The sequence below is a fragment of the Dermacentor silvarum genome, chromosome 3 (assembly GCF_013339745.2).
Source record: "Dermacentor silvarum isolate Dsil-2018 chromosome 3, BIME_Dsil_1.4, whole genome shotgun sequence".
Classification (NCBI taxonomy): Eukaryota; Metazoa; Arthropoda; class Arachnida; order Ixodida; family Ixodidae; genus Dermacentor; species Dermacentor silvarum.
Genome location: NC_051156.1, coordinates 199,257,402 through 199,269,359, shown reverse-complemented (window position 1 = coordinate 199,269,359; position 11,958 = coordinate 199,257,402).

Here is an 11,958-nt window from a genome sequence, read left to right as displayed (position 1 = left end):
GTCCTTAGGCAACCGGCTCGAGCCTCAAATAGCAAGGCACTGCCCTTTGTGTTATCGTACAGATTTTCCCTTCTAATTTCTTTCTTCTCATTCTTGTAAATCTCCATTGTCCTTTTCGTTTCCATTCTTTGCATCCAATTCACGGTCTCTATTTCTCTCACTTTCTTTCTGATGACCCCTGGTTGTCTATTTACAGTTTCGATTATCCTGTACTTGGTTGCCAACTTCCTTGACCTCTTCCTCCATTCTGTGTCCACGCTTTTCATGTTTGAAAACTAATCGAAGCGCCCCCTTGCGGCGTCCCTCATCACCTAGTGCGTACTTTCGGGACGTTAAACTCCATACTTTCTTTTTTTTTTTTTACGAAGTGAACCTCGAACGTTTACTGCTTTGCGAGTCGAGATGCAGACGGGCCATAAGTTTTCCGGAAACAAAACTAGGAAGAGCTAACGTCATACGAGATTGTAGTTCCACCCACTGACACTATAAATGGTATAGCTTGCCGGTGATTTCAAGTGATGTCTAAAACTGCCACTGGTGTACGGCGTACAAGAACTCGGCTTTGCAATAGTACACATTCAGGAAATGGACGGTGGAGTGAAATACGTATGCGTCGCATGTGACACGCTCATGACATCACCTGCCAACATCGCAGCGGGCTGAATGGCGGGCACTTCAGTGCATGTTTCGGACACCACGGGAACACGAGCTCGAGGGTCCGGGATCGAATACCGGCTGCGGTATGCCGCATTTCAGTGAGACCGAATTAAATGCAAAGACGCGCCCATGTACCATGCATTGTGTGCACATTAAAGAACCCCAGGTGGTCAAAATTAATCTCGAGTCACCCCTTGAAGGCATGCCTCATAATCGTATCGTGGTTTTAGCATGCAAAACCCCAGAATTGAATCGAATTGCTTGAATTACTCTCTCCTCTCCCCCTCCTTCTCTAATGAGCGATCTCGAAAAAAGAAAGTGCAGCGTGACGGCCTCTCGGACTGTCAGTGATAAGCACTCGGCCAACAAGAAGGCAGTAAGAGATGAAATAACGGTGTCTCTCGCGCAGGAAATCTTCGAACATCAACTTGCGGAGCCCAAGAGGAATTGGCAAATAAAGTGTAATAATGACTCCGCTAAGAGCAGCAACTACATAGGTAATCAAAGTCACACAGCGTTCACAGGAAGGATGCTTTCAATGCCCACAGAAGATGCCTGTAGCCCACTATATTCTTTCTTCTCCATTTTACTATTCGCTTCGACAACGGTAGAGATCGTAAATCTGCGCAGGAGAACGAGAAGAATATTGAAAACAACGAGAGGACGAGCGCAAGTCTTGACAAATGTCTCTCGGCGCAACAGACATGCAGCCCTTCTAGCTGACAGCGTCATTCCCCTAGCTCAGACAGCGGGCTATCCGTCCTGATTGCGCGAGAGAAAGCTGGCTTTCTCGAAGGTGGGCTTTGTTGGGTATATATATACTTGCGCTGGCGCTGACAGCGCAGCCATTGTCGATGAGAGGCGTAAGACGCCTTCAAGAGAAACGCTGACGCAACGACTGCAATACCAACATTCTCATTTCACGACTGTACTGTTCAAGAAAAAAAGAAGAGAGGGAAATACTACTCAAGCTAGTGTAATGTGAGAGCCTCTTGAATGGTTCTCTCGGTCTTAGTTGCAAAAGGCGGAAAATTTCAGTACGAAAAGCACGGTAAGTCCCCGTGAAGGCACTCCTGTCTAAACCCTTTGCCGACCAAATAGTTTCCGAAAGGCTCGGTCTCAGTGGGAACTTGCTCATTCTATCGTGGCCATTCTGTCGCAGTGGTTCCACTGTCATCGTGTCTGTGTCGTCGCGCCACGTAGTCGTCATTCAGGTGGCCATCATTGCGTCGTCTTGATGTCACATATGTCGGAAACACGGCCGGGTGAAGTGATTCCAGGTTTCCCCCCCCCCCTTTTTTTTTTTTTTTTTGTCTAGTCGGTGTCTAGGGTCTTGAGTTGTACCACTTACACCAGCTTTGTCGAGTACATTGTGCCATCTACTTTAATGGAAAGAGAATGTTTCAAAAATAGCCTTGACGGAATTCAGAAATCTGTCACTCGAGCTTAATTATTTGGAGGGCTCACGTTTGTTCAAGTAAAATGCTTTAGAAACATAAGCTTATTTGTTAATGAACGTTTTATTAATTATTCGAGCGCACGTTCTGCAAATGCGTAATTTAGGGCGGCCGTTGCTTATGTCTACCTCCTCGTAGGGACTTCTAAGGACTGTACAAATTTCGCTGCAACCATCCTCAAAAATGTTGTGGGAAATAGACTCGCGTTCCAGTTCGTGTTGTATCTCACACTGCACAATGCTGCAAGTGTAACTAAAACGCCGACGAATTTCGCTTGCATAGATTTACAGTTCATATCAAGTCCTTTATATATGTATAGAGTGCATATTTAGGGAGTGTCACTCCACGCGTTTGTGAAGGCTCTTGATTATGTATTTTTATTTTTCTATTCATAGAGTTCTCCCGTGTAACGTTCTTAGTATACCTGGGTTTGTGTTTCGCTATACGGCTTTTTGGATAGTGGGCTCTTGAGTAGCCAAACTTCCCATATTGTCATAGTTACCATACAAACAACAAATTATTTCGAAGTACAATTCAGAACCGGATATCCCAGAGAGAGAGAGAGAGAGAGAAAAGGATAAATGAAAGGCAGGGAGGTTAACCAGGACTGAGCCCGGTTGGCCACCCTGCACTGGGGAAAGGAAAACGGGGAGGGAATCATTAAGAGAAGAAGAGAAAGTTGGCTGTGGACACCGCCGACGTAGTAGCAGTAATCAGCATTAATCTCACGAATTCTGCCAAACACACAGAGGGGAATTACGCAAGCTGGCGCCCCTGCCTTGGCGCCGTGCCAAGCGGACGGTCAACAAGAGTCCAACCTTCTGCGTCGGCTGGTCTGCGCTGGGCAGCGGTAGAACCAACGAGCGACGTTCCAGATTCATCAGCGTTCCGTCAGAAAGACAATGCACGTACTACATCATGCCCAACTGACGATAATGGATTCGGCATTAATCTCGTAGGGCTCTGCCAACTGTATACACAGCGGTCTAATGTTAGAGGATATTACACAAGCTCGCCTCGTCATTCTGGGTTCCACGCAAACGTTTCGAAACCAACGCACGTGCCAAGTGAAACGCCGTAGCGGAATGTGGCCGTCATGGCGAAAAATCTAACCCGCGGTCATGAGACCTCAGGAGTCGAATGCCACAGCGACCGAGCCGCCACAGCAGGTTTCATATCATGGGAATCAGGAGATTAGAATAAACAGACGTTTCGGTGTGTCTTACACCTGTTTTAGAGGAATGCTAATAGTAAGAATATTCGCAGAAGTTAATAAGGCGTTCAGAATAAGCAGGTTATTCGCAAAGTTGAACACAGTGTTCGATGCCCCTTCCTTTGTCTTTCAGTTTTAAATAAAGCTGGCCTAATGACAGTGTGGACTGCAATTAAAGGGACTGAGAAATAGGCGAGTTGAAGCCTTAGAAGATTTTTTTTAGTCTCTCTGGCGCTTGCGCCAAGGGCACTCGTGTCGTTCCAAGCAGCAAACTGCAAGATTACGAAGAAAACGATGTAGTACGCTTAGTGCCGGAGGCATTACTTCTCCCTGGCACGGGCGCCTTAATGCCACAGAGCTGCTTTATAAGTCAAGATTAAGATGAGTGGGTGTTAAACCCATTCGAAAGGAACCAGTGAAGCACACCCGCAAGGGCCAGGTCACACGAAAGGTAGTACGACGACTTATCCTCCTGGTCGCACGAGTTACGTTTGTTTCGTTCACGAAATGTTGGCGGACTTATTGATTGATATGATCGATCGATCGATTGATTGATTGATTGATTGATTGATTGATTGATTGATTGATTGATTGATTGATTGATTGATTGAAACGAAGCTTGTAAGTTGCAGTACAAGTGTTTCTTGTCCTTTCTACCTTCTTCGATTTTCCGGCGACGTATCGAGAACTCAGCCGATCGTGAAGGAAGAGGCCAGCGAGTGAAACCAATGGCGACATCGCCAGCTAGCTGGCTTCCTTCGCTACACTCCTACCGCAAACGAGCCGCGCGATGTGAGAAAACGAGCAGCAAACAATTTAAATGCGTGTCGACGAGCCCCACAATCTCCGTCGCTCTCGCCCGCCGTCGGGCGCCGGCTGGGCCATTAGCGACGACGACCCGCCGCCACACGAACGGGTCGAGACGAGAGGTCGGGCGACCAGCGAGAAACCGACGCTCGTCCAATTATTCTTAACGACGACGACGTCGCGCCATCCGCCTTCGCGAATCGCCGCGGATCTCGGGGACGCTAATGCCCCTTACGGAAGCGGCCTCTGGCAAATTTCATTCTTTCGTTTTTTTTTTTCTCTTTGCCTCGCTTTTATGCCGAATTTATTGCTTTCGTAATCTCATTTTCTCGGAGACCGCACACACACACACACACCATGGGTCGACGGGCTAGCGTTCCCCGCGGTAACTTTTGAACTTTTCAATGAATCGTAAGACACGGATCCCGTGTCTTTCCATTCGCTTTGCCTCCTTTCAAGAGCGATGTTCCGCGACATCCCTTCCTGTAGCTGCAGTTATACTACATTTTCTTTCCTAGTGTTCTACTTGTTTGTTGTCTCGTAATACATAAACTGATGTTAGGCCGTTTTTAGGGGGGCCGTAATAAGGCAGTGCAAATTGTTTCCTCTCGCACATTTTAATTAGCCGGACCGACTGCTCCTAAGAAACGGAACCTGAACTCACGGGCGTGCTGTTTCGGCTTAGAAAAGGCAAATTTACAGCGTCCGTATTCCTTCGGCATTCGGTATGGTTCTCTTTTCATCCGCGCGCAGGTAAAAAAAAAAGTATACCACAAGAAAAATAGATAATGCCGGCGTTACTCAACCAATATAAGCGCACTATATATAGGGTTTTTTTTTCTTTTTCTTTTTTTAGCTACACTAGATATTTAAAGCTTGCACGTGGCCGATAGCACAATTCTAAGCCTTGAGCTAAATTACTCGATGAGGAGGTCGTAACTTCTACGAGAAATGAAAATGCCGAAAGGCATAATTAACATAATTGCGCTGTTTACCTTTTTAATTAATTATTTACGGCACATATATCAATCTACGTATTGCAGCTAGTGAGTTTGCAAGGCATGTCCACTTAAAACGAATTCTGGGGATGGCACGCTTTTCTAGATATGCGGCGTCAAACTAGCGGTAAAGATGCACTGTTGTTACGCTTACTTTTATTGCGATAGCAATTACATGGACACTCCAAGCACATTTTTGCCGTCGTCGTCGCCGTGAGGTTCCGTATAAAGTCCAACGGCGATAAAAACCGTCGCCGCACGCCATACGCTGTGTGTGCGAGTGAAAGCGTGCGAGGGTGAACCGGCAACCGCAGCTTAATCTCGTTCACGCGAGAGAGGAAGGTGGCCCGAAGTGCACGGTCTTCGTTCGCGCGCGAAGCACGCGGAGAAGGCGACGGAGACGCTGGGCGGTAGGGGGGGGGGGGGGGAGGTTGCTCTTGCGGCTGCTGTTCACGGAGCTGCCGCGCGGGCGCCGTATCTTGAAAGCGATCTGCGATGTGGCCGAAGTGTGCGCCCCCGGCGCCTCATCTGCAAAGCCATCCGCGATGGTTACAAAGTGCATGCGCCGAGTGCCGGTAGCTTCGTCTGCGCTGTGCTTTCGACGTTTAGTTCGCGTTGAAGCGAGAGCCAGCGCGAAGGTCAATTTGCTCGCTGCCGCTGGCGCGCTTTCTCACTCCAGCGTTTTCACGAGTTTCCGCACTCATCGAGCGAGATGTTCATGTTTACCTGTGCGCGCGTGACACCGTGCTTGTCTATTTAGTTAATAAGGTAATATTTACAATTTTATAGGGCCTATAAAACTACTATCCTTACTTCGTACAGCTGTCTACTAATTTGCTATCGCAATCGATGCTCCGCCTTTCGGGCGAAACTGCGACTTTTTTTAAAGAAAACGCTGTTTTGTGTATTAAGGAACAAAATATTACTAGAACGCAAATGCAATTCTTCGGACACTTTGAAAATTATTATCTCGAACTGGTGTAGTCCTGAGAACGCAGTCTAAGTGAATATATGGCTTTATGAACTCGCCGAATACAGTTTGTGAATTGAAATATGTGCCGTAAAGAACCTAATTTAAAACGTATTTGTGTAATTAAGTTAATTATTCAAATACGCATTTTCATTTCTTGTAGAAGTAAGTTTCGCCTAATCGAGTAAATTAGCTCAAAGGTTAGAATTGTGCTATGTGCTCCTGGCAATGTTTACAAAAAAATATTCACAAAAGAAAAAAATAACCCCTGGTATTGTAAAGTACCTTTTTTTTAGCCACTGAACCTAATAGCTTTATCAGGGTTGCACCTACGTGTTCTAAAACCAGGACAAACCAGTTCGTCTGCTACTGTTGATGAGCACGGAGTACCTCTTGCTGGGACGCATTTACAGGAAATCAGACATTCTCACTGTAAAGAGCCCTTCGGGGAAAAAAAAGAGAAAAAATAATAACTTGTTTGTGCTAGGCGTCGCTCGCGTGGTCCTTCGAAACGTACGAGCTATCGGCCTTCAATCGTGGCGTCACGAATACTCCGATCAAGGAATCCGTAACCATTATTAAATCGAGAACTTTAGTTCTTCAAACACGAAACACAATATCGAAAATAACACAATCAAGTGTCACACAATATACAATATCCGTCATTCTTAACCCACTGCCCATTATTGTCCCATAATGATGGATAAACCAACCTTACTCACTATTTTTGGCTCTCCTCCTCCATTCAGCAATACAATTTTAGAATATTTATGGCTTTATTATCACTATCTGCACTGACTGTGCAGGTAGAGTGAGGCTTGCGAGGAAGGCGAGGAACTGGGAATGCGAAATACGACTCCTGAATCGGAACATAAAAGTAAGAAGTAAATGAAACCTATAGAGAGCAGTTTATATCTGAAGCAGTCTTTCCGCACCGCGTAAAGACGAAGGAATTGCTTCAGCTTCAGCGTAAGAAGCGAAAGCTCTTTTGCGAAGCCGTTTAGGCCGAAAAGAAGCCCTTGAGGTGCTATTTGCAGCTCAAAGGAGCCAAGGAAGACCTTAAGTATCGATTCTGCCACGCTTTTGCAAGGCAAACGAGTAGGCGATGATGTCACGATACGAGCGGCAGTGGGGCAGGCTTCTTTATTCGATTACGCCAAATTTTTCTCGCGAATGAAGCCTATAGTTGCATTAGGAAAGAATGGAGGCCAAGAAAATTTCAGAGGTTTGGCTTGGGCGCGTGCTTTTAGGTTGCTATATTGAATCCTGGAAAGAGATTAAGAGACAAAGATGTTTAGCGAAATGGAAGAAATATCTTTAGAGAAATAATTCTGGACCTGAGCAGCTACGCCTTCGGCCTGCCCCTCCATGTATAGAAGAATTGGACTGAAGAAAAAAAGAAAAAAATGTGGTTGATCCCTCTTATATAGGAATCGGTATAGAACACGAAAGTGAAACGTGTCTTCACAGAAGTAGTGTAATGTTTATTGCACATTGATATATAATGTCTATTGGTGTTTTGTGGCTAAAGCGCCCTTAGGCGTTGATGCACCCACGCTGACGCCTGGTGGCACGTCTCCTCCATCACGACTACCAACGTCGATGACCATGAGCAACCGTCGTGCATATGGAAGCTGCACTACGCTGCACACGCTAGCACAACGCGAAAGACGAAGCACGTAACTGACACACTAATACAACGCGCAAGACAAAGCACGTAACTGAATCGTCACCGAGTCAAATCAGCGCGTACAGCGCGTCGTAATTGCAGCCTCCGCGATCAACTTCAGAAACATTTTCAGAGCTAATTGCGGAGGCCACGCTCCGCTGTGCTGAGTACGGTGAACGCCACCTAGGCGTTGGTAGTGCTTCTTGATGCCAGCGTCCCTTCGAATGCTGGCATCGAGGCGTCGTAGTGCTGAGACCACCGAAGCGTTCACTGTCGGTGCGCGTTAGTGTCATAATGCAGTACTTCTCTTTTCTGCTCGTAGGCGGCGGCACCGCCCCGAGCAAGAGCGCGGGTACACGGAGGAGTGTTAGATATATAAGGCGCGTCTGTGTAGCTCTCTGCAAATGCGTTTGTGGCGCAATGGGTTAAACGCTCGGCGATCTATCGTCGCGGACCGAGAGGTCGTGGGTTCGATTTCCAAATTTTGCATGTTTGTGGAACTTTTTCTTCTGGTTTCTTTCTTTGTATTATGTTCGTGTATGTTCGTGTGACGTATTTCCGTGACGGAAATACGTCAGTGAAGTCTTGGTGGACCCCGGCATAAAACACTTTCGTGTTAAAAGTGAGAGCGAAACGGTGGAGATCATAATGATGAGCATAGGGGGTCACAGGAAGATTTATGCACGCGTACTAAATACACACATCTGTGTGCACCCTCAAAGTACGTGTTCTACGTACTTAAGAATTGGTTCTACTGGTTAGGTTCTACTGAAGGACTAACCGTTAGACTAGTTGGTCTGGTATGTTGAATACGAAACAACGTTCGTCTGCTGCTTCTTCTGAGCGATCATTGTACTGCGTAATGCAAACCGTGAACAAGGAAAACCAGAAGTGCAAAAGTAATCTCTGGACGCAGGAGACACCTCTGACGCAGAGAGCCTCCTCCAAGCCCTTCTCTTTCTCTCTCTGCTTTCACTCGCCTAATGCACACATCGCGCGTTGAATACTACGAACAGCACGCCATATAGGCGCCTTGCATGGTTATTTGTTAGGTTCGAATGCCACAGGCAACGGAGGACAGAAAAACAAAAACAAAAAAGAACTATAAGAGGGAGCACCACGTGACGATCATAAAGCCTACTCATACAAATAAATCAGAAGGAATCATGGAGAAAGCTCGTGATGGAAAGCAGTCGTTTCCGTAGTAGCTCCGCGCGGCTGCACCGGGTTCGTTGTCGGCTTGCGTGTGCATACAGCTCCGTTCGGAGATTGTAATGCGCGCTAAATCATGCGCAGGCTTCGGAGCTTGTGTTGCTGCTGCAAGGGCAACGATGTTGCCATGTGCCCGCCGCAGTACAGCCCAGTGGCTATGACGTTAGGCTGCTGAGCTTGAGGTCACGCGGTTTCGACCCCGACCACAGCGGTCGCATTCCCGATGGGGGCGGAATGAAAAAACGCTCGTGTAGCCGGTGCATTTGCAGGTTAAACAACCCCAGGTGGTCAAGATTAATCCACAGCCCCCTCTACATCGTGCCTCGTAATCAGATCGTGGCTTTGGCACGAAAAACCCAAGAATGTAAGTTTGTTTAACCGTTTCGTGTTTCGAGGCTGAGAACCCAAGCCAACAGAAGCGGTGAGAGGAAAACGAGCGGCATGGGCTGAAGAAAGCGGCGACGACTCCGTCGGCCAGTGGCTATGAATTTAATATTACGAACTAAGCAGCGTACGGTGTGCTGTCCCCGGAGTTTAATGTTCGATGGGCATTGAATTTCCCACAATTACCATTTACCATATTGGTGCAAGTGAAAGCACTAGGAGAACGACCTCAGAAGCGTTTTCGCGAAAGCTGACTATACCTGACTATACCATGCTATCTCGTAATATTTCCCCCTCCTTTTCTTTCGCCATGGTAGTATTATGTAGCATAAAATAATCTACGGCCTGGTATAAGCAACTTTATTGACATAATCGTGTGGCAGTATAAACAGCATATAGCGCATGTGATATAGCATGGCGTGGCATGTAGCATACATATGCCTAAATGTATATGGTACCTCACGGCGACGCCTACGATGACGGTAAAAATTTGCTTGTTGCCTCCATATAATTTCTATCGCGATAAAATATCGCTAATCAATCACATCTTGGTGATGCCACCCTCTTACATACATTGGAGGACGCTTGCGTATAAACGAGGGAACAGTACTCAAAATTGATTCCTTTTTCAACGGTGCATGCACTAATTTTCCAAGTGACGTCATTTTATTCGCCAGGCAGACGAACCCAAGCAAGATGGCGTCAGGCAGGCGACGCCAGGCAGATTAAGCCAGCGCCGGGCTGACGACAAAACAGACACGCGCACTTATCAATACATTGGATGAGGCAGCGGAGGACTCTAGACCACATATGGTAACCCATATACGAAGTGATAACAAAACATAAAGAAAACAGATCAGTGAAGCAAAGAGCGGAAGACCACATTTCTTTCTTTCAAGATGTTCTCGAGATGAACAATGCGCTGTGAACGGCCGCTTCCGTGAAACGAAAAAGATTCGCCGGGGAAACGTCGGTTCGAGGCGCAGACCCAATAGTGTGAGTCATTCATCATTCGAATATCATTACGCCTCGCAAGAACATGCCACCGGCATTATTGTGCAAACGAACCCTTCTCTTTGCGAGCTGAAAATATTAAAGGGAAATCAATCAGCAAAGCTCACGGTGGCGGCATTGGGAAGCGGCGAAAGAATGCAAAATTTTTCATGCTCTTGCTGCGTCTCTGCACTTGCCATTCTTCCATGGAAACTCTGTTTCCTTTTTATTGATTTACATTTTTTTTTCTCTTAAGTTCGCTGCCGTCCACCAGACACCAGTAATATTGAAAGAAGGGAGAGACCGCTTAGAAAAGTGAAGTTATAGGCTTCTTCGAAGCACGCGAGTGGTGTTTTAACTAAAGACGCACTTCAAACGAAGACGTCCCATCGTATGCACATCGCATTAGTAACCGCCCATCGCGTTTAATCAGAGCGGTAATTTTCAGCGCGTATACGCGAGAACTCAGTCGACGGCGCACCTCTACACCTGCGTTCGAAAGACAAATGGCCTGTTATATTAAGTCGGGCCTTCCAACAGGAGCTCGATTCCCGTAGCGAACGTGGAGGAGTTATCGTTTCGTAAGTGCACCCCGTTTTGCTGCCGACTGGTGGTAATCTCAACCTAACCACGCTCGGCAACTGTTCGACCGCGATGCTTCGTTTCTTTTGCGTATACATTCTATAGGCACTCCATATAACAAGAAAATAATGATGTGTAAGTCTAACGACCTTCGGTTTTTGAAAAGTTATACATAAAAAAAGTGAAAAAAAAAAGCCTCAATGGCGTAGATTATTCTACGAAGATATTGTCCCGTGCTTATCGTTTCTCTTTCACGCTGACACTGCCATCGGAGTTCTAGACCGGGATAATGTAACAATATTATTTCAATTCTATTTCTTCAATTTTTTTCCCGCAATTCATCAGTGGTCTGAGCAGCACTCTGCCTGCGTTATCACCTCTGGTGTACCGAGGGGATCCCGGAAGCCGAGGGGTGGATCATAAGAAAGCCAAAGGATGGAGCGAAATGAATCACTACGTCATACCGGCTCAGCTGCCGCGCAAGTTGCACTGCCGATGCTGCGGGAGTAGCGTATACATTTCGAACGTCGTAGACATTCCTAGTAAGACCGGCAAGTAATATCTGATCGTTGAGGCGCAGGCTGTTTGCATTCTCATGTTAGGTGCAATTGAGATTGTGGCAAAATAATAACGTGGAAGATACGACATTGTAATTGTATACTGAGCGTTATTTTACACAACTGTATAATAACCAGCTTCCATATAATAACATAAAAGTATCTCACCTTATCCCTTCCCTAGTGTAGGGTAGCAAACTGGATACGTTTTTTTCCGGTTAACCTCCCTGCCTTTCGCCTCTCATTTATCTCTCTCTCTCTATGTAGATGTACCTTTGTTAAAATACTCTTGTCAACAATTAATGCATTATTTTATTGATACACCAGCCTCTTCAATGTCTGTCTGATAAACCGGAACATTGTCAAGTCGAAGAACTTTCGCCTTTCCTTCCGGTCCTCCCTTTTTCACCTTGTGTATCTAGTCATGAAAATAAAACATGATGATGATGATGATGGCGA